General features: G+C 39.0%; 1 protein-coding gene across 17 annotated transcripts in view; it reads right to left on the bottom strand.

Annotated features, from left to right (window-relative positions):
* Positions 1–24692, bottom strand: part of LOC127450491 (pleckstrin homology domain-containing family A member 7-like) — a 163877-nt gene that overhangs the window by 84018 nt on the left and 55167 nt on the right. For 2 of the 17 annotated variants that reach the window (XM_051714775.1, XM_051714770.1), the window contains exon 2: positions 3667–3754. The exons of 14 other annotated variants lie outside the window; for them this stretch is intronic. The gene's annotated coding sequence lies outside the window, so the exon portion shown is untranslated. Of the gene's footprint in view, positions 1–3666; positions 3755–6113; positions 6404–24692 lie in introns of those variants that run through there. One more of the 17 variants, XM_051714783.1, reaches the window with a different exon arrangement.

The following is a 24692-nucleotide window of genomic DNA, read 5'->3' as shown; positions in this document are numbered from 1 at the left end:
TAACATGTTTTTTTTTCTTTACATTTATCATGCATTTTCTTTACAACTTTATTTTAATTACTGTGGAGTGGGACATGGTCATGTGTCTGTCAATGGGGAGAGAGGAAGCGGTAAGGGCCATCACCTGGTGATTAATGATGCATAACAACTGTGTCTCGTAACAGTGACGACAGAGATGGGCTTGAAAAGCCGCCGAGAACGCCAGTGAGGAGGAGGGAGTTGCGTGAAGCTGAAAAACCAGCTGTATCTTTATTAGTGAAGCTGAAAAGCCTGTTCGCTGTTTGTGAAGCTGAAAAGCCTGTGCCTTGTTTGTGAAGCTGAAAATGCTTGAATAAAAGCTATTCTACCTGGACTGCCACCCCGCTCCCCGCTTCCTCTCTCCCCAGTGACACATGACCACGTCCCACTCATCAATTACTATTTTACTATTAATAAATTTACTTTAAACGTCTATAAACTTCTTTAGTTAAGATTCACACCACTCCAATTTTATATAAAAAAAAAAAGTTTGGACAATTTATATGGGTAAGTATTTATGGGACATTATTATCCAAATCAGCAGATGCAATTGGATACAATTATAGAAATCTATGTTATGTTTGTGCATTATCCATAGGGAATTTGCAAGCTTGATATATTATTAGTCTCTATGAATTTTCAAAATTTTGCATGGCCGATAGGTTACTAAACTTAAAGAGACGTACCATAACACATCTTTTTTTTTTCTCATTTGTGAACGGAAAAGTTTGTCATTTTTCGGGCCACAAGTCTTTTTATTTCCACAAGGAATATTTGCTTGAGGTTGCTAATTATTCTCAATGGGGGCCTCAAAGTATGCCAGGGGGTGCTGAGAGCAAATTAGTAGAGAGGGGGGTGTTAGGTTTCAAATGGGGGGCGTTTATCAGTCATAATAATCAAATCTATCGTCAAGTTCCTCTTTGCATTAAAACGTTTATCTAGAACTGGAGTATATCAGTTGGTTCTCAATTATACGGGTTGGTACGCATTTGCACCGCAGTTCATCTGATTTTGAAGTCTAGTGACGCATCTGAAGTATCTGGTTTAGCAGCATCAAATACACAGACGGAGGCTCAACCTCGTCTAATGCACCTAGATGGCTCAATGGACAGAGCAGCGCAAGCGGGCGTTCATCAAAAAAAGGTTGAGAACCACTGTGTTAGCCTGTGCTTGTGATGGAGTGGTACTGGAGCAACAGAAATGACAGAAAAAAAAATACTCCTCCGGGGTGGGCAAATCTCACCATTTCGCTTCTATTCCGCAATGCTCCCATCACGTTCACTAATCGGTACGATTGGGATCACAGTCAGCTACGATGTGTATCGTACAGTCTGATATAATGTCGCACAGTGTGCCATGACGATATCAATGCGTTCATATCGTACAGTCTGACAAGCAACAATCTTAAAGGACTGTAAAAATCCTACAGTGTATAGCGGGTTTAAATCGGCCTATTTTTGCCTTAAATCTATGATCGGCGATCGGCCGATCGTGCCTAGATTCAGGGCCGATCTTTTTTGCAGCACGCATACACTGCTACTCTAATGAATGAGTGCTTGCTCAGCCCTTGAAGCATACAGTGTGGCCACTGGAGGGTGAGTTGGTGGCAATTCTAAACATTCACAAATTTAAACTTTCAAACATGCTGTTATTCAGATTAATATGCCGGTTTGTTTTAAAACGTGTGAGAATAACGTGTATGAATATTAAGCTGCCCATTTTCTAGAGTCAATACGGTAGTTATTCTGACTCGCTGCACAGAAAGCACGGAGAGGATAAAGAGACTGCAAACAGGTATAAAAACTAATTATACAGCAAATAAACATGCAAATATAAATCTGCGTATATGTGATGTAACGTGAGTTGTGACAATCAGACGGTGTGTGGAGCGTTAGAGACTGTTTGAGCGATCATGAGCGCTATTAGATTCTTCCCCTGCAACATGAGCGCTCTTGGTGTCAATCAAACACGAGTGCTCTCGGTGTCAATTAAACAAGCGCACTCTGCAGGTGCTCTCAATATCTCATCAGTCACTCATCTCAGCGCTAAATCCTAATGTCATTGAGGATCAAATTGATGTTGGTTGCAATGTTGGTCGCAATGCCACTAATAATAGATATAACTGTTCAACCTTAAATAACTGGACAGAGTCGTCGTGCATTTGCTTAATAATTAGTGATTTGTATTGCAACAAAATGGCAAAGGCGGTAAACAAATCATAAATACTAATGATACCTCACAGGAGCAGTTTTGGAACTAGTAATAGACAACTTTCTTATTTTTGAACGTATCTCTGCTGTGTGTGAAGCCCTCATGGTTTTTACTGGTTGCCATGTCACAATGACCTTTGATATTGACAACAGAACTATTCATAACTGTTTTCAATACAAATAAATGTTAGCAATTTACAAATAATGAAATTTTACTGTGTGGAGAATAAACACAACTGCAGAATATAACTTGCAAAAGTGTGACTTTGGGCACTTTTTTTTTTTTAAATCGGTATCGGCCGATCTTAGTGTAAAAAAAAAAAAAGAAAAAAAGAAAATCGGTGATCCTATCTGCCTCAAATGTCCTGATCGGTGCACCACTAGCCGGCAGGTCTATGATCAGAGTCCAATCATTTTCATTTAGCAATTTTTAAGATAATTTTTCCCGACTCTATGCACCAAAGGAATCAATGTGCATTAGGTAGAAGACACTAAATAAGCTAGATATGATTCTAGATATGATTTCATAGAGTGGCTGTATGAGAGCTTTAAACCACAAATGCTGCTTCACTGCTTCCTGCCTAACAACACCCCTTAAACAACTGCCTCATAGACTTCCATTGTAAGTCAAAATTATTTTCCATGGTAATCGACACCATGCCACAGATGCTGTCAGTAGAGTACATTTCACCCGGATATGCCTTTCACGCACAGCCTCTCATGGTGTATTGCTTTACTAATGAGGTATATCTGAAGATTATGGGACATTAAGATGAAACATCTTATTTTCTCTGGGGTAATTTCATGTCTGTCATGCAGACCACAAAACAACATTACTTACCAGAACAGTCGATTATCAGAGAGGTAACGCTCTAGGTCAAAGCCTACAGTAAATCCAAGCAGACCAGAAGTGCAGAGCAGACTATACAAAAAACAGGCATATTTCCAGATTTACTCTTGCTCTAGCTTTCTTCCAAAAGCATCATGCACTTTGCTAAACTGCACTGGCCTTCTACAATAGTTGTGATATTTTCCACTGTTCATTAGGAATCTGCATTCTTTGGGCCTTTTGTTTCCATCGTATTACTTCCGAACTACTTGCCACGGAATTCTCTGCATTAGCATTGGTGGATAAACAACAAGGCAAACAGTAGTGCTGTTTGTTTTGCAATGATGCAGATCTGAGGGAAGGCACCCAATGACATTATTATAAATGAACTCTCATCTCTGTTAGACTGCTGCATTGTCCTAAATTCTGGTGACAATAAAAATGCACATGATTAATCTAAAATTATTTTGCAGTGGTACATAGAACAAAGTATTTAAAACTGTGAGGTCAAAGTGATTGCAGATGTAAAAAGATAAAGTGTGTCGTGATAATGACATAAGACTGTCCTGTGTCATGTGCACACCATGTTCACCCACTGTAGAAGCTTACCTTTAAAAGGATAGTTCACCCAAAAATGATAATTCTGTTGTATTTCTTCACCCTCATGTTGTTCCAAACCCATTTGACTTTCTTTCTTCTGTGGAATACAAAAGTCAGGCAGAATGTTAGGAACTGACAGACTCGGCCATTGCTTACTTTTATTGTATGGAAACAAGAGCAGCGTCAACATTCTTTAAAATTTGTCCTCTTGTGTACCACATAACAATGAAAATCAAACAGATTTGGAACAATATAAGGTTTTATTGGAGTAAATGATCACTGAATTTTCATTTTTGAGTGAATTAACCCTTTAATGTAAATCTTTCACTTATTAAGGCCTGTCACATATCCAGTCAAATTGATATTTTATTAAACAGCCCATCTGTTTTTCTTGATTATACTACACCAGAAGTATAAGGATAGTGAAATTATTTATTAAACCTATCCTCAAATTGGAAATGTGCTTAAGGCTTTAAATCTGTGTTTAAATACGGTATTTCAATTCCATGCTATATTTTGACAAACAAAGTTACACGTAACATATACGTCCAGCATTATACACACAACAAACATGCTAACATGTAACATCTAGTAAATAAAGCTGTGTTGTGGGGAAGTCTGGCCTGTTAAAGTCATCTCTCCACTCACATTTTACTATGAGAACACCTATCTGTGAGATGAGCATATCATTTTAGTGTCTCTTTAGAGCACTGCAATGTAAACAACAACTTTAAGGAACCTGTCAATGTTAAGCCCAAAGTATACTTCGGTCAGACGTGAACACTAGGTGTTTGCGTAAAGGACGCGTGACAAAAATTTCACCATCAGCTGAGTGCTTGTGCACTGAATGCATGTGTCCCGATTTTCTAACTGCGTACTCTGAAAGCCAAGTATGTCTGCAATAATGGAAATACTAGTGGACATACTGGGTCCACAAGGTGGCAACACTCACATTTGAGCTGTTGCTGTCAGGAAGAAGCACTAGGAGATGTAACCTAGCTAACAAAAAATGGTCCTCAGAACGTCCCCTAAATGGCCTCTACGAATGTCCCACGAACGTCCATGTGTAGGGTCCTCTTGCCAACCTCCGGAAGTTCAAGGGGACGTCCTTTCTGGACGTTTAGGGGACGTTCACAGAGGCCATTTAGGGGACGTTCTGAGGACCTTTTTTTGTTAGCTGGTATGATATAGGGACGGTTGCATACTCTGGCCCGGACGAAAATTGGACTTGTAGCGAACGTTCGGAATGTCCTCGGAACGTCCACCAGCGAATGTTACAAAGTGGGCCAAATGCGAACGTCCACCAGCGAACGTTACAAAGCGGACCAAATGCGGACCTAAGTGGACGTTCGCAACGTCTGAGGGACGTCCCCTGTTTGCTGGAAATCACCCTTAAACAAAAGGAGACAAATGTGGAAACAACAACAGTGGATGTGCAAGTCAAGAGCTTGTGTGTGAGGAGGTCTGGAGATACCTGCATTTGTATAACTCCAGTCTGAAGGAATATAAAACATCTCTATGGGTCTAAACTCCTGAAAATAATAGTCCAGTCTCTCATAGCCATCGTAGTGCGCATACACCAGCCACCTGTGTATGCATGCACAATCAAATGAAGAATACTTTGAAAGGCTAGCATTTGTTAGCAAAAAGATGGTCCTGTTGCACTCATTTAATACCTAGTTATGCTTTGCTATGTACATAATAGTAATCTCTTTGCAGAATCCTCTATACGCAATCACTCTATATAAAAAAAAAAAAAAAAAAAAAAAAAAACAATTCCCATTTTAAATGTCAATTCAAAATACATTATCACAAGGCATTATCAAGGGGTTTTTAAGTACTCAAATGTGGTACAAAATGCCTGATTAACCAAATGTCATTCCCCACCCAACAGCAACACAAAAATAGCAATAACAAAAATAGCAGCACTTAGAAACCAGAATTCAAGATTTGATTAGCAACACCCACTGAAAAGCCAGTTCCATTTTACTTTATTTTTTCCTACTTCATATTTTCAAGGCATAGTCTTTTTTATCAGCTGTAAAATTCCTCTCATAAGTAAGCAGGCTCAAACACAGTTATTAGGTTGTTTTTTGTAAGATTCACATTCTTGTTCAGTCCAAAGGTCAGCTCTACCAAATTTCACAGCAAACAACAGGCTCAAGAGTAATTCCTTATCAGATGTACCAAACTAAGACCTATTAGCGTCAGAGTTCACAGGGAAGTAGTACCATGCCATTCTTAACTACCTGAGAACCTTAATCTTGTAAAAATACCTCATCACTTCAGGTGTGCTATAAGTAGGCCCAATCTATTTGTACTGGTACAGAATAAAAAATTAAAAAGAACCTTCTTCTCCACTTAAAGTTTCAAACGTCCAGTTTTAACCTTGCATTCAACTCTGTTTCTCTTTTATCTGCTGCTCTGCAGAGCATTCTGCCCTAAAGCTGTCTCACCTGCTAGAGTGCAGTAGATTATCTACATCCTGCTGGGCTCATTCAGTGAAAGGGACTTGTCCTCTGAACGGTGGGAGGATAAGAGAATAGCTCTGATGGAAAGTTGATATCCTGCTGAAGTGATGAGAGTCGGCAACCAAAGATCTTCAATCTGCAAGAGTTCTCCTAGGAATGGCCTGCCAGAAGTTTCACTCACCGCAAAGTATTTGATGGCCGATCAGAGATCAAAATCTTTCATGACCAGAGCAGAACTCAGCTACACAGCTTATCAGATCTACCCTTTTTTCTCTAACTTTCCCTCCCTCTGTCTCTCTCTCTCTCTCTAGCTCCCACCCTCTCTATCTCCTGCCAAACTTCAGCCCATTAATGAGGACGTCAGTGGGCAGACACTAAAATAGGGAGGTGTTTCTGTCCCAAAATAAATATTTCTCTATCTGAGCTTCATACGCCAGCATCAACACAGCCAATAGAATAGAATAGAGAAAATTTAACAGCCGTAAATATGTCTTACCTCCCTTATGAAAATCGAGAGTTCATGGCAAATTTGCCGCAAATTCACCAATGATAACTTTCACATGCAAATGAGCTTTTAAACTGTCCATTGCTGCCAAAGGTTTGCCGGAGGTTCACCACTACCAACGTATAGCTGCAAACTTCTGGCAAACATTGGCGTTGAATCAAAAGCTTATTTGCATGTGAAAATAATGAGCTGCCAATTTGCTGCAAATTTGAGGCAAGTGTTGGGCCTTTTTGTAAGGGCAGCCATGAAACCGTATTTGGCACAATTTTCATTAAAAAAAATCTATATTTTTCTACCTTTGTCAATTATATTAGCATGAGATGAGCTTGTCCCTGTTGACACTGCACCTGTCGCAAAAAACTAAAGAACCAACATGATTTTGTACATCAAATGTTCTCTTTTGTTTTGTTTTTTTTTGTTTTTTTTTTTGTGGGAAATATTTCACATATATGAATATGAACCCCACTTGAATTTTGGGATAAAAAATAAACCTCTGATGATAAAGTATCCACTTAGTTAAAATTTGCAGATGCAAATGTTTTCTTTAGTAGACGTTACATGTAAATATAATTGTAGATGTTTTGATTTGATTCACTCAAGTCATTCTCACAATTCAATTTAAACCAGGTTATGCTGCAGTTCTTAATAAAGTTTCCAGCCATCTAGCAAGTAACAATTTTTAATTGAATACTGTTACATGTAAAGCAAATTTATACGTGAATTAGGCACTTTGCAAGTGTTAATTTTGGACCCTGAACACAGCTCTAATCACTCTAACTACAGTAGGTGCCCTCCCAAAAAAACACAATTTTAATTGTATTGCCACACTTTCCTGGCAAAGCACATAGCTAAATGTTTTATTGTTGCGAGAGCTTCCTGTGCAAAATGACTGACATTTGGATGGAAAAACGCTGATGGTTGAGTTGTCAAGTTTGACAACGCCACAGAGAAATGTTATGAGTGTTTTTCTGCTCTCCTTATTTTCACCATGTATGACAGCCTACAGAGGAATGTGTCTGCCCCCTGTTACCCACAACTTTGCTCAAAACAATGTACACCCCAAAGCACCTGAGTCAAACTCTCTAAGACAGCTTATTTTCAACATTTCAAAGTATTTTCCAGCCAGTGAGCTGTAAACAGCAGTGAGTGAGCTCTGAAGAGATAGAGAGATAAAAACATGAGGTATGCAGACCAGGAAAGAAGGTGTTATTTGCACATCTCCAAAGCAAATACTGAACTTGAAACCCACAAAAATTCTACAGAACAGATGCTATTATCTGTTTTTGGCCAAAAGCGAACATTTTAACATAAACTGTTACTTTAAAATCAAGTAACAGAGTCACAGACATGGAGAAAAAGCAGTTTTATGCGAAAAGATGTAAACGGCAGCTGATGTTTAAAGATATATTGACGGTAACAAGGTTGTGCTTACAACTGAGACAGGCACACCTATGTACAGTATGTGTGTGTGTGTGTGTGTGTGTGTTCACATGAACAAGCGCAACAGCACAAAAACACTTTTTTCAAAAACACAGTTTATGGAAGCACACTGTGGTAAAAATGTTAAATGCAAATGTCACATATAACGTGACATTGTATTTTGTTGGGAAATATTTTTATGAAAAATAAAAAACTGAAATATCTTGCTTGCAGAAGTATTCAACCCCCACACATTAATATTTGGTCGAGCCACCTTTTGCTCAATAACTGCATTAAGTCTTTTGGGGTACATATACCAGCTTTGCATACAGTGACGAAGTGATTTTGGCCCATTCTTCTCGGCAGATTTGCTCCAGGTTGTTCAAGTTGGTTGGGTGACGCTTGTGGACTGCAATTTTCAAATAGTGCCACAGGTTCTCAATAGGACTGAGATCAGGACTTTGACTGGGCCACTGTAGGACATTTATCTTTTTGTTCTTGAGCCACTCCAATGTTGCTTTGGCCTTGTGCTTGGGATCATTGTCATGCTGAAAGGTGAATTTCCTCCCAAGCTTCAGTTTTTAGCTGACTGAAGCAGGTTTTCTTGCAGTATTTCCCTATATTTTGCTCCATCCATTCTTCCTTCAATTCTAAAAAGATGCCCAGTCCCTGCTGATGAGAAGCATCCTCACAGCATGATGCTGCCACCACCATACTTCACTGTAGGGATGGTGTGTCTTGAGGCATAGGAAGTGTTAGGTTTGCGCCACACATAGCGCTTTGAGTTTTGGCCAAAAAGCTCTATCTTGGTCTCATGTGACCACAAAACCTTCTCCCACATCGCAGCTGGGTCACTCACATGCTTTCTGGCAAACTCCAGATATGCTTTCAGATGGTACTTTTTGAGTAAGGCTTCTTTCTTGCCACCCTCCCATACAGGCCAGAGTTATGCAGTGCTCTTGATATGATTGACTGGTGCACCATTACTCCACTCCCAGCCACTGAACTCTGGAGCTCCTTCAAAGTGATTGTTGGCCTCCCTGTGACTTCTCTCACAAGTCTCCTTTTTGTTAGAGCGCTGAGTTTTGAAGGATGGCCTTTTCTTGGCAGTGCCTGGGTGGTGTGGTGCAGCTTCCACTTCCTGATTATTGATCCAACTGTGCTATCTGGGATATCCAAACATTTGGATATTATTTTGTACCCTTTCCCCAATCTATACATTTTTATTATTTTATCTCTAACTTCTGTGGAATGGTCTTCATTTTCTTCAAATTCACAGCCTGACCATTGATCCTTCAACAATGGGTTTTTTATCCAGAAAATGTGATTGCAACTTTAATGATTCACAGGTGGATGCCAATGGTAAAGTAATTGTGTCCTCATTAAGGCAATTTCTTTCATCGGTGTAACCTGGCAGCTTCCAAAGCACAGGAGTTGAATATTTATGCAAGCGAGATATTTCATTTATATATATATATATATTTCCCAACATAAAACCAATGTCACCTAACAATAATTGATTTGGAGTTCCAGTGTTTTAAAATAAAATATCAAACAGAATGAAATTTCATTGCACCATTTGTAATTCAGTAATATGAGATAATTGGTCAGGGGTCTGAATACTTTTGCAAGGCACTGTATTTATATATATACATATATATATATATATATATATAGACAGACAAACAGACAGGATAGATAATTATTCCAAACATGGTCTAGAAAAAGAAAAAAAGAAAAAGCAAGTTTTCAGTTTCGTTTTCAGCACAGTGTGTTCAGAATTTTCCGTTTTTGTTTCGGCCAAGAATTTTCATTTCGGTGCATCACTAGTTTCATACTATATGTAAGTGCTGCAAATGATCTCAATCCATCTCAGGAGGTGCTCTGAGTTTAAATAACTTTAAAATCTGCATTTCGCATTTTACTGTACATGGTTTTGTAAATAGCCTATATCTGAAATAGTATATATGAATCGGAAAAAGCTGGCTGTAAAATTGTGTAATACACATTGTTTTTGTATCCTGCTCTCAAACGAAATGCAGAAAATGCCAAAGATCTGCATTGGAGGCATCGTGGATATTACATGTGGGGGTGAGTTAGACTAACACTATTCCAGGCTTATATGTCTTTTTACTTGATCTTAGCACAGCATATTTTGCACTGCCTATAATCTGTGACACTTCCTGTGCATTTATGAATGTGGCCTATATATGGGCTATATGAGTTCTATTAAAACATGTACTAATTACAGTTTCATGTAATGATTATTATACAACTCTTAATTTGAATAGTGTATAGTGTATAGAGTGTACAGAAGTGAGTTGTGTTTGACTTGTCTTAAGACTCAAGTTTTTTTTTTAATCCTACAGGCTTTGCATTAACTGTTGCGCACTTCCAGAAATCCTAAAAACAGGATTTGATTTTGAACCAGAATATTTTAAACTATAGTAAGGGTAGCACAAAACAATTTAATACTTTCTTTATGGACCTTATTGTGTTTTCAGTGGCACAAAATGGCAAGTTTTTCTAAATGATACTAAATTAATCAAAGACATTCAGTTAAAAATTAACATGTATCGTGATGTGTATCATATCGTGACGTTGTTGCTGATACCCAGCCCTAGAATTCAGCCTGAACTCATGAAAATTATGAAAACAGTGAAACGCTCAAGTTGGATAGCAAAATGCTCAAGGGGACCCATCGGACCCATCCAGAATTGCTAAAATCACTTATAACAACTTTAACCTTAATAACCTCATCTGATTTTCTAGTTTTAAATAACAAAACCAATGTCCCTACCCTAAATCCTACACCTAAACCTAACCGATAGTGTCATAAAAGCAAATGTGAGATGAAAAACACAATAGCTAAGGTAACCACGTCATTCGCACCTCGCCTGCTTTCTGCTCTATCGCTCTAACGCTCTATCAGTAGTGCTACCACGCAACTAAGTCATATTGGAATAAGCTTGTAAATGTAGTTTGTTATGTAGTGCAAGTGTTAAAATGTATCTTTTAAATTATGAGAAAAGTAAAATGTAAAAGTCATGTAAAAGTATTTCGATGTCATAGAATAGCATTGTGTGAATAACGGAGTGAAAAATAAGTGTTTATGAACTGTTAATCAGCCGCTTTACTCTTGATTTGTGTGAAAGTAAATAAAACTCGTTGTAGAGCCTCTAGAGTTTATTTCACCAGAAAACTCCTGTGATATGTACAACGAGCCACGTACAACTCATTTAGCTAAAATGTAGGTAGTTATAGAAACGTGATTCTATGAGACCAGGTTGCATGAACTGGAAAACTGGAGAATAGCCTGCATGCTTCTGCGATGATAAACACTGCCAGCAACTTCTAAAGCCAGTCTTTCTACAAATCATCACAATAACCACATATTTCTCTAAAAAATATAAATCTAGACTATACAAATTATTCAAGAGGAACCGCTGAAAATGTACACATAATCTTATTGCACTTAAGGCTGAAGTGAGTAATTTCCGCACCTCTAGTGACACCCAACAGAACTGTAAATATAAGCAATCTTTTCAAACAGCTTACCCAAATACTTGCCACATCTGTCATTGGTCGAACAAACAAATAGTTTGGCCCCAAACTCTAAGTCAATTAAACTTTGGTATGGTAGCACAAGGATTAGATTCTCTCTTGAATTAAATGCTTCTGCTTGTATTATTCTCATTTGTAACTCGCTGTGGATAAAAGTGTCTGCTAAATGAAGAAATGTAAATATAAGAGGAAAAGACTGAGACAGAAAAGATAAATTCTAAGAGAAAAGCACTGTGGGATATGGTTACTCAGCTTCGCAATAATTTTAATTATTCAGAAAATAAATTGTTCAATTATAATTCCTTTTTTTCAATCCAGCTTCACTGTATGATTTTAAACATTTTTTGTGTATTCAGAGTCACTTTACAGAGTTCAGGAATTAGAATAGGTCCTTTTACTCAAAGCAAGAAAATGATCTATTTTCTAAGGGCAATACGGTATATATGCCTATACTGTATATATACAGTATATATGCATGATAAAACAGTGCATACACATCTTAAAAGAACAGTTTTCCAAAAAAAGTATATTCTGTCATAATTTTTTCACCCTCATGTCATTCTAAACACATGATTTGCTTTCTTCCATGGCTAACATTAATAACACTACCATAATTAACATTACTCCTCATTGGTTTTTGTGTAATGACGTTTGGTCATGAGACATGCAAGAACCAGTGAGGTTTGATTTTAATTAAGCTTTTTCATATTTGATTTGTGGACAGTTTACGGGAGTTGATAAATGATTTCATTTGAGAGTGAATAACGACTTAAATTTTGGTCTGTTCATTACACAAAGTGATTGTGTGGCTTCAGACGATTTGGAAAATAGCGCACATTTGCATGAACTACTTTTAATGCGTTTCATTTTGTCCTTTATGGAGCCTTACAGATCATACTCACAATTTACTTTCATTATATTACAAAAAGACTTCTATAGATTTTTAAAAATGCTTCCTTTTGTATTTCAGGGAAGAAAGAACATCATACGAGTTTGTAGTGACAGTTGGAGTGGTTAAATAATTACAGAATTGTCTTTTTAGGGTGAACTAATCCTTTAAATAAAATTTCCTCCTCCCTTTTTATTTTTTTTATTTTCTCCCCAATTTGGAATGCCCAATTCCCAATGCGCTCGTAAGTCCTCGTGGTGGCGTAGTGACTCGCCTCAATCTGGGTGGCGGAGGACGAATCTCAGTTGCCTCCACGTCTGAGACGTCAATCCGCGCATCTTATCATGTGGCTTGTTGAGCACGTTACCACGGAGACGTAGCGCGTGTGGAGGCTTCACACTATTCTCCGCAGCATCCACGCACAACTCACCACGCACCCCACCGTGAGCGAGAACCACACATTATAGTGACCATGAGGAGGTTATCCCATGTGACTCTACCCTCCCTAGCACCTGGGCCAATTTGGTTGCTTAGGAGACCTGGCTGGAGTCACTCAGTACACCCTGGATTCAAACTCGTGACTTCAGGGGTGGTAGTTAGAAGTTCTTCCTTCCTTTAAACAATCTCTCTTTGACTGTTTTCATCTCAACCACAACCACCTATGCCCGTGCACACTGACCATCCTTTTCATTAACAGCCCATAATGCTGAGTAACATCATGATCCTGCCCCCTCATGAGAGAGGCATCTCTCCAAAAAAAAAAAAGTGGTACATAAAAGTTTGCTTCAGGGGGCTTCCACTCTGGCGCAAGAAAGCAACTCTTCAACCCTGGCTATCTTGAGCTTCTTTGTTACAAAGGACAGTTTTCCAATATAAGGACACTTGGCACATAAAAGACCTCACAGGACCAAATAAGCCTTTCAGAGGAGGGAACAACAGTCCTGAATCCTGGTACTGGGGTTTCAGACTTTGAAAAACACTGACAGAGCCCATCCTGTTCATTAAACAGGACTTTTCAAAAGATAGCCCCCCAGCTGAACATCCTGCAGCAGCACTGAGGAGCACTCCATCAGAAAGCTAATTAGCACATAGTGAAAGGACAAGGGTCCTGGAACAAGCGAATGGGAGATTTAGGTGAACACAAACAGAAATACTCTCGTCTGCCCTGCCTGGTTGCTCACAGTTTCAGATGTACTCAGTCCAACGAGCAGGGTGATGGACTGACTAGGATGTAGTTAACAAGTCTTGAGTTTAAAGGGATTCTTTACAAGAAACAAATGTGGTGTAGGGATGGAAATCGGAAAAAGGCATGTAACAATTCCGGTTTCGATTCCGATTGCTCGCAATGATCCTGATTGCTTAACAGTCCATTAGCAATTCTTACTTTTGAGAAAGAAACACTTAGAAAAAGAATAGTACTGCATTACGGCCTTCAACAGTCTGTTGTCAATAATGAGATAATTTCAGATTTCAACAGTGCACATATTACAAATCAGAGATAAATAAAATATTCTTGCAAAAGACTTTTTAATTACTTAAAGACTTTTTAGAGGCATAAATGCAATCCAATAATTGGTCCGAACTATATATTACAAATTCAATAATTATCACATTTCATTCATTCACTTTTTTTTTTAAATAAAATAAAATAAAATAAAAGGCCCATCAACCTTAACCCAACCTGGTTTCCTAGAATCACGTTAGTATGCCTACATTTTTGAAAAAATATTTTTACATGGCTTATTGTATGTATTACAGCAGTTTCCTGGTGGAATAAACACTAAAGGGGCTACAACAACTTTTGTTAAATTTTACACAAATTACAGGTAAAACTGCAGATTATCAGTTCATAAACACTTACTTTTTCCTTACACAATGCTATCTTATGACATCTAAACACTTTTACAATAGTGCATAACTTGAGATAGTTTAACGTTTGCATTGCATAACTACATTTACAAGTTTGTTCAAGTGTGATGAAATTGCTTGGTAGCTCAACTGATAGAGCATTTTACTTGTGATGCAAAAGGCCTGTGTACAAGTCCTGAAGAGCACGCAAGTTGACGTGTGTGCCAAAAGTATCATAGAAGCACCACAAAATAACATGGTTGCATCAGCAATTGTGTTTTTTTCATGTCACATTTGATTTTATGACACTATCGGTTAGGTTTAGGTTTAGGTTTAGGGTAGGGAGGTCAGTTTGGTTGATTTAATAAATTATATAGAATTAACTTTAAAAACTTTATCTGTTTGGGAGAATATTTAACTCGCTTTCAGCACCACAGAGTGGGCGTTTCCCTTCAGAATTGCTGTGATAAGTGTAATGAACCACGTAATATTATTTTGCAAAAATGTCGCCACAGTCAATTTTCAAGAGATCATGCTGGAAATATCATACTTCTGATTACCAAGAGAGAGAAAAACACGTTTTTGATGTTATTGATGATGCTGATGACTGTTAATGTCAGATGAAACTGACAAAAAAGTGCTTTACTCCCAAACAGAGCATTGCCATGACAACATTTGCACAGATTAACTCTCTTTGATTTCAAATCCACCTGGAGGAGAAACTTGGAAAAGTCTTTAAAGTTTGAGAAAAGCTAACAAAACAAAGTTGAAGAAGTTGAACCCAAAGCCCTGAAACAGATTGCACCCTCATTTTTAAGACATGGCTCGGCCTGGTCAGCACTTCTGTTAGGTCTTTTTATGGCCTAATATTAACAAGCCAATCAAACACCTTGTCGTTAGTTGGCAAAAAGCCTTAGTTAAATAACTACTGATCAACACTGTGCAATCCACATACCCTTTTGTCCATATACTGGGATCTTCATGATGGCCTGAGGGAAAAGAGGAGTCTCTAGAAATACAGCAACATCAGCACTTCCGTCACTTCATTGGCACAAAATTAGTCTACTGATAAATATTTATAAGAAACTATTTCAGGCAATTTATCAAAGAAATAGCTGTTTATGGCCACCCAGGGAGTCACAATGAAATGAATTTCAAAGGCACTCAGCAGATCAATAGCGACAGCAATTATCTACTGTATGGAGAAAAAAGTTATCTGGAACAAAGGAGAATGAAGGATCGATCACTAGTTTTGCAAAATAAGGGGAAACAATTTGTGAAAATGCCCAAACCTGCTTCATCTAAATCAGTAACACTGACCTGCGGTGGTACGGTGATTGGAGGGCAGGGGAGGTGATGCGCACAAATTACACATTTATTGTGGACCAAACTTTAAAAAGTGCTTCACTGAACACAAAATAAAAGTTAAACCCTTTGTAAAATATCACAAAATACCCAAATATACTTTTTTATTGGTTTACCATTTCTGTTATTGCACCATACAGCCTATCTTGTACGTCAATAACATGTTCAAGTCGATGGCTAAAAATATTCCAGATCGTCAGATTCTGTTAGTATTGCTGAATTCCAATATTCAACACGACTAAATATCACTAAACAGCTAGACAATATTTAAATAGTCACACTTTACAATAAGGATCCATTTGTTAACAACGTTAGTTAAAATGAACTAAAAATGAACTATCCTTTAACAGCATTTACTAATCTGGTTTAAGGTTAGTTTCAACATACACCAACACATTTTTAACATTAGTAAATGCATGAACTAACAATTAACAATTGTACACTGCCTGGCCAAAAAAAAAAAAAAAAAAATTCGCCATTTGGATTTACAAATAAGCAGATACTTAAGAGCCTATGATTGGATCATTACTGCAGTGATTAATATGTTTCAGCTGGCAACATTTTTTTTAACCCTAACTGATGCAGTGTGTAGCTTCTCATTTCTTAAACAACCATGTCGGAAGACGTATCCCGTGGTCGTGGAAAAGATGTTACTGTGTTTCAGAAGGGTTAAATTATTGGCCTGCATCAAGGAGATTGCTGAAAACACTGGAATTGGGTTAAGAACTGCCAGCGCATTATTAATACCTGAATGGATATTGGTGAACCACCAGTTTCATGGAACAAATATGGTCTGAAAAAAGTCCTGAATGATCATGATCGGAGATCACTAAAATGCTTCGTAACCACAATCGTAAAAAAATCGACAGTAGAACTCATGGCTTGCTTAGTAGTGAAAGTAAGAGCATTTCTGTCACGGTCTCGGTGAGTCCGCTGGTTTGTTCTATTGTGTTTACATTCTTTCCATTTGTTTCAGGTGCCGCTGGCACGCGGAATCAGCGTTCTCCTGCTGTCACTCACTCGAAGTTATGTTGATGTAGTGACACTAGGGGTCGCTCTTGAGAGCCCCAAACACCTCAGATCTTTGAGAAAAGGCCAATGAGAATTGGCAAGTGGAATTTGCATACCACTCCCCCGGACATATGGGTATAAAAGGGAGCTGGAATGCAGGATTCATTCCGATTTTTTCTTCGGAGCTGAGCGGTTGTACTATCAGTGAGCTGAATACTACTGCTGTTCCATTCACCTCTTAAGAAGTGTATGCTGTTGTATATATACACGGTGCATTTCCAGCGGCTTTCTCTCCTTCTGCACGACGAGTGCAGATTTCACCCCTGGGTGCTTCGACAGCACTAAAAGAGTGTATATTCCTGCTAAAGAGTATATTTTCTCTATTAGAGCACATACATTGACGTTGAACGTCTTTTTAAAGATGTGTCTTTTTAAAGATGCCTTTCCGTCTTTGAGTGATTCCTGGATGCGGTCGTTATCTCTCCACCTCCGATGGTCATGGGCGCTGCCTCACGTGTCTGGGCAGCGATCACACTGAGGCAGCATTTGTGGATGGTTCATGTTCTCATTGCGAGGATATGACCATGGCAACGTTGCTGTTGTGGCTTTTCTTCTTCCAAGGGAAAGCCACTCTATCCGCCCCCCGCACTGTGCCTTCTACCCACGGGTGTGAGGTAATTCCCCGCGGACCTCCCGTTCCCCAGCACGCTCGTTTGCTCCCGTCCGGTTCCGAAATGAGACCAGCCCACCTCATGGCCGGCTTGACGTCTCTTTCAGGGCCTGCGAGCAGGATGAGTCTTCGATTGCTGCATCGGAGAGCGCACTGGCGATGTCAAAATGCCGAGGACTCAACTGGGCGGCCACCTTCGGGTCTGCCCGCCCAGTCTGAGGCTGATGCAGAGCTTACGACAGTAACGAGATGTTTCCATGGTAACCTTGATTGTTTCCATGGGAACGCTGATCATGCCAACTTTCAGCTGGCTGTCAGCACCTGCCCCTTGTTTGTTTCCTGCCTATATTTACACCACTCTATTTCGTGTTCATTGCTAGATTGTTGTTGTGTGTATAGTTACTCACTGCTCTCTCTCTGCCCTAGTTGGTCCTCTTACACCTTTTCCCTATTGGTTGCCAGTCTTTGCTGTAGTGCCCGGATTGTGGTTACACTTCCTGTTGGTTTCTTCACTCGCCTCAACTCTTCACCTGAGGATTCCTCATGGGTTATACCTCTACACTACCACGACACACTCATGCCAACGAACACATTTTCCTCCAGAGGATTCCTTGCGGATATGCTCTCCACACTACCACGACACAAACAAGCCTATGAACACACTCTCCTCCAGAGGATTCCTTGAAGATATGTGACCCACACTACCACTTCTCCATCTCCACACTGCAGTCGGTGCCAGGTTCTCACACGCTTTGCAAGCTCAGATGTCTATTATTATTAATAAATTCTGCTAACTTTGCCTCTGCACTTGGATTTCTGGTCTCATCCCTGACAATTTCCACATGCACAATGTGACGAGAATTTACCGGATTGGGACTAAACAGCTGTGTGGCCTCCAGAAAGCCACTTGTTAGTGAGGCTAATTGGAAAAAAACAACTTCAATTTGGTAGGGAGCATAAAGATTGGACTGTGGAGCAATGGAAAAAGGTCATGTGGTCTGATTTGTCCAGATGTACCCTATTCCAAAGTGATGGGTGTGTCAGGGTAAGAAGGGAAGCGCATGAAGCGATGCACCCGTCATGCATAGTGCCCACTCTACAAGCCTCTGGAGGCAGTGTTATGATCTGGGGTTGCTTCAATTGGTCAGGTCTAGGCTCAGCAATGTCATGTGGCAATAAAATGAAGTCGGCTGACCTCCTGAATGTACTGAATGACCAGGTTAACCCATCAATGGATTTTTTTCTTCCCTGACAGCACAGGCATATTCCAGTACGGCAATGCCAAGATTCAACAGGCTCAAATTGTGAAAGAGTGATTCAAGGAGCATGAGGAATCCTTTTCACACATGAAGTGGCCACCACAGAGTCCTGACCTTAACCCCACTGAAAGTCTTTGGGATGTGCTGGAGAAGACTTTACGGAGTAGTTCGACTCTCCCGTCATCAATACAAGATCTTGGCCAAAAATGTATGCAACTCTGGATGGAAATAAATGTTGTCATGTCGCAGAAGTTTGTCGAAACAATGCCGTGACGAATGCGCACCGTAATCAAAGCTAAAGGTGGTCCAACTAAATATTAGCTTATGCAACGTTTCATTTGGCTAGGCAGTGTATTGATATTAAGTAACATTAACAAGGATGAATAAATTCTGTAAAATAAATATTATATTAATATAAAAATATTTTGTTCAATGTTTGTTCATGATACATAATACATTAACTAATGTTATCAAATTGAACCTTATTGTAAAAATGTTACCAAATAGTTCAGTCCTACCATTGCTGAAAGCTTTTCTATTGTGATGCTTTAAAAAAACAAAACAATTTAGACAGGAAAAAAAAGCAACATTGTTAAGAGGATCTCACTTGAGTTATGTTTCCAGCCACTCTGAATATACATCCACAGTACAGTGTTAATCTTGTCAATTAAATTTCTAACAAAAATGTTTGAGGTGTTGTTTGATTCCATTAACAAAGACGGAATCATGCAGGATAATTAAATAATTTAAATTTAAACATTGTAGATGAAAATATGATGAGAAATAAACAAAACTGCAAGATATTATCAATGCACTGACAATTTTTTAGAAGAATAAAAACCTTGTTGCATAAAACCTTGTTTATTCAAATGATCTAGTCTTAGTTATGAGGATTTTTCCCATCTAAGCTGCATGTCATTAGATGAAAGCATTTATCCCCGGTAAACTGAAGAGCTTTTTTCTTTTTTTTTTTTCAATTAGCATTTTTATTGATTCATAGATATATAACAAATAAAAAACACAACATATATAAATTGAATTAACATTTAACCCCCCCAATACCCCTCCCCCTCCCTAATCACCAACCACACACAAAAAATAATATATATATATATATATATATATATATATATATATATATATATATATATATATATATATATATATATATATATATATATATATATATATATTTAAAAAAATAAATAATTAAATCTAAACATCTCTTTCCACGGCCCCTCCCCGAGAGTCCCCCAAAAACACGTAATTGCCCCACTTCCTAACAAATCAAACAAATTCAATCAAACAAATTCAAACAAATTCCGAACCCCCAGCCTTCTGCTTGGATTCTCCTTCTCCTCGAAAGCAGCCACCCTCCCCACACAACACTCCAGAAATGAGGGCGCTCCATCCGACTTCCATCCCTTGCCTGCCAATCATAATACTGGTCAGAACCCAATTATTTATGTGTTTATCCCCAAAATTTATGACCGCCCCATCGCCCAAAATACAGAGTCTGGGGCAGACTGTAATCTGAGTGCCCAAAACACCACTTATAAAACTCTGAACCTTCAACCAAAATTCTTGGATCTTAACACACCCCCCAAAAACATGGGTTGTCTTTCCATCTTCTGATTTGCATCGCCAGCAGGTGGGTGTGTCTTTAAGACCAAGCCTATACAATTTAGAGGGTGTCCAATAGAATCTGTGTAAAATTTTGAATTGCATAAGGCGAACCCTTGCATCTCTAGATACAGACTTGACATTATTTAGAATCCTAGCCCACACTCCTTCCTCCAATACCAAGTTTAAATCTTTCACTCATAATCTCTTGATAGAAATTAAAGCTCCGTCCCCCAGACACTGAATTAGCAGGGAGTAATACACTGATGCCTCATGACCTTTTCCAAAAGCAGTAATCACCTCTCCTAGAGTATCTGCCACTTTAGGGGTGTGTGTGCTACTCCCAAAAACAATACAGAGCAGGTGGCGCAGCTATAAATACCTATAGAACTGAGATCTGGGAATCCCAAAATGTTGAACCAAATTTTCAAAAGATCTCAACACTCCACTCTCATATAGGTCACCGAGTGTAGTAACCCCTCTCACAATCCACTCACAATCTGACCAGCAGAAAGGGGACTTATTAAAACATAATTTAGGGTTCAGCCATATGCTTGAGGCAACATTTAAATAAATGTCCGAATTAAACACTCTGGACACTTTTGTCCATACCGAATGCAAATGCCAGATAACGGGATGTAACTTAACTTCTCTGATTAGTTTGATAGAAAGGCTTTGCAATGGCGAAATAGGGGCAAGAACTTCCTGTTCAATACAAAACCAGGGAGGGGCTCTCTCAGTTGGAAGCGAACAATGAGCCAATTGTTTCAGACTGAATGCATAATAATAAAACAAAATCTTGGGTAGGCCTAGCCCACATTTGTCAATCGGCCTATGTAATTTATTAAAATGTAATCTAGCATGCTTACCATTCCAAATGAAGGACTTCAATATGCTATCAAATTGCTTGAAATAAGAGAGGGGGACATCTACTGTGAGAGATTGAAGCAGGTAGTTAAATTTTGGAATACAATTCATTTTAATAACATTAACCTTCCGAATCATAGATAAATATAATGAAGCCCACCTGCCCACATCGCTCGAAAACCTTTTTATTAAGGGGTCAAAATGAACTAACTAAATCAGACAAATCTGCTGGGAATAAAACACCCAAATACTTAATGCCCTGTTTGGGCCACTGGAAGCACCCGGCTGGAAAACCATTACTGTGCAGTATGCTGTCAGATCCAAAGCTTCGGATTTAGACCAACTGACTCTGTATCCTGAGAACTTAGAAAAGGAATGAATAATTCTGTGGAGACAAGGCACAGATCTAACGGGGTCGGAGACAAATAATAAAATATCATCTGCGTAAAGCAAAAGCTTATGCGCCATACCTCCCGCCACCACCCCTGGAAAATCATCTTCCCTTCTTATCGCAGCTGCTAATGGTTCCAGGGCAAGATGGAACAATAATGGGGAAAGAGGGAAACCCTGCCGGGTGCCCCTATCCAGAGCAAAATAATCTTAAATTAATCCATTTGCTTGTATCCCCGCTACCGAGTGTCTATAAAGTAGCTTAATCCATCCAATAAAAGTATTCCCGAACCCGTATATTTCCAAAATCTTAAAAAGATAATCCCATTCTACCATATCAAACACCTTTTCAGCATCAAGTGAGATGGCAGCGACCGGAATCTGATCATTCACCACTGAACGCATGATATTGATGAAACGCCTAATGTTATCAGAAGAGCTGCGGCCCCAAATAAACCCTACCTGTTCTATATGTATAAGAGATGTCATAACTTTACATACCAGAATTTTTGACAATATTTTTACATCTAGCCGGATCAGGGAAATTGGACGGTAACGCTTACATTCGCTTGGATCTTTGTCCTTTTTAAGAATCAGACTGATCCGGGCTTGTGTCATGGCTGGTGGAATCTTTCCATTCTTTAATGATTCCGTATAAACTTCATACAAAAGTGGAGCCAGTTCTGTAGCATAAGATCTAAAAAATTCAGCAGCAAAGCCATCTGGCCCCGGAGTCTTGCCTGTAGACAAGGCCTTAATTACCTCACCAAGCTCCTCCAAGGTTATCTCAGAATCAAGAGAATTTTTTTGCTCAGTCGTCAGTTTAGGGAGTTCTAATGGTTCCACAAAATGTCTAATATCTTCATCAGTAGATGAAGATGTGGAGCTATAAAGATCAAGATAGAACCCTTTAAAAGCATTGTTAATATCAATGGCTGAGGTAATTATTTCACCACCAGCAGATTTCACTGAGGGAATAGTAGAAAAAGACTCTCTGCTTTATATATCTAGCCAGAAGTTTTCCTGCTTTGTCCCCCAACTCAAAGTATGACTGTCTTGCCCTGAATAGCCAAAACTCCACCTTCCGTGACAGAATAGTTTTATATCTGTATTTCAATCGGGTCAATTCTCTGAGGTTTCAGATGACATTCGGCGCTTCAGCTCTGCCTCACCACTTTTAATATTCCACGAGTTCTCGTGCTTTGGATTTTTTTAATGATTGAGGCATACTGTATGATCCGACCCCTAATGACCACTTTAAGTGCCTCCCAAGCCACGCCCACAGAGGATACTGAGGACCAGTTTATCTCCATATAAACATTGATTTTAGCTTTTAATGTGTTGGAATTCAGGATTTTGCATAAGGGATACATTAAAACACCAACTATATGATTTATTTTTCTCTGTATGTGGCAACACCTCTAAACTCACCAGGGTGCGATCTGAGATTGAGATGTTTCCAACTGAGCAATCCACAACAGATGAAATGAGGGACTTAGATATATATATAAAAAAAAAAAAAATCTATTCTAGAATAAATCTTATGGACTGACGAAAAACATTTATAGTCCCTACTATACTTTCTTGAAGAAACACTATATCATATTTCTTACGTTTAAGAAAATAAATAACCTTCCTTGTTTTTATGGGGTGCCCTAACCCATTCACATTCCACGTGGTGAGAGACAGTCTGCTCATATTAACATTTGACCTTTTGACATATGAGAAAAAATAGATTGTGTGTCAAAAATAAAATTTTAAAGACCACATTCCAACATTGGTGCAACAATCAACCCCTGAACATCCCCTAGAACAAAACATCCCTCTAAACTCAAACTGTCCATGTACGCCTATGAGAGTCCCCACGATAACTTTGCCATCGGATTGCTCAAGTCCGGTGCTTCTATACATATTTTGTGAGACAGAATTACACGACAGAAACTAATCTATAAAACAAACTCCAGCCAATAGGTGGAATAAGCACAAAGAACGTGTAGATTCATCCACATAACTGTCCCGAAGGTGTGTTCCTCCACAAAACAAGCTCCAGCCTCTATTGGAACCAGCATACAAAGAAACAAAAAAGGCGCTCAGCTTCCTCGGACAGTCAAGAGAATGTTCAGTGAGTCAGGCCCACTCGGCTACACTGAGAGCATCACACAATGACCCACTCATTCCATTGACTTTATGAAGGACATCGCTTGCTATGAACATGTAAATATTTTGCGGCCATCCTTAGTATCTATTCTCAATTTGTCCAGAAACATCAGTGCAAAGCAACCTTCCGATGATGTTAGAGTTTCTTGCATTCCTTGAATCGATCACATTTCTCTCTTGTCGAACTCACGAAGTCTGTGAACAAGAAAATGCTGTGATTCTTCCAATAAAGCCTTCCTTTACTCCTCGCCTCGTGTAACACAAGATCTTTATTGGAAGATCGGCCAGAATTGATTGGGGCCTGTCTCCCTCAGTGGATCTCCGAGCCAGAACCCTGTGAGCTCATTCAATTTCCAGCTTATGGCCTGTTATGATGAGCAGACTCGGGAAGAGCTCATCTAGGATTTTCACCATATCCCAGCCTTTTTCGTCCTCAGGAATTCCAACAATTCGGACGTTGTTTCGCCGGTTACAATTCTCAAGGTCTCCCAACTTTTCCCAGATGAGCTCCAAGTCTGTCTTGGTTGCTAGCGGGTTAGCAGCTAATACCCTTGATCCGTTTCTCGATGTCCCCCACTCTTGTAACAAACTCAATGAACTTCGCCACGCAACTCCCCAGCTGAAGAGCTTTTTTAATAGTTTTAAATCTTTTACATTTTCAAAGGCATTATATATATGAGATTAATTAGCTATATCTACAACAAATATTAGTACTAAATCTGCAATGAAGCGAATGCACAATGGAGCTTTACTTTAGAGTCCTGTCTTTCATGTTGTTTGTTGACATGTCATGAATAAACTCTCCTGTGTATGAGTTTGTGAAGGAAATACGGGATCGTAGCTTAACTCGGGAATGGATGGACATGTAGTTGATACACCAAATCAGCAATTAGTCATTTAGTGTGCACATGAACACAACCGAATACAAAACACTATGCTGAGTTGTTAGGTGTGTGCTTGGCTTGTATGCTAAATGTGTATCCCTCGTTGTGAATAT

This window comes from Myxocyprinus asiaticus, chromosome 2 (genome assembly GCF_019703515.2).
Source record: "Myxocyprinus asiaticus isolate MX2 ecotype Aquarium Trade chromosome 2, UBuf_Myxa_2, whole genome shotgun sequence".
NCBI classification, from domain to species: Eukaryota; Metazoa; Chordata; class Actinopteri; order Cypriniformes; family Catostomidae; genus Myxocyprinus; species Myxocyprinus asiaticus.
Note: the sequence above shows the minus strand (reverse complement) of the source record. Positions and strands in the feature narration are given on the sequence as shown.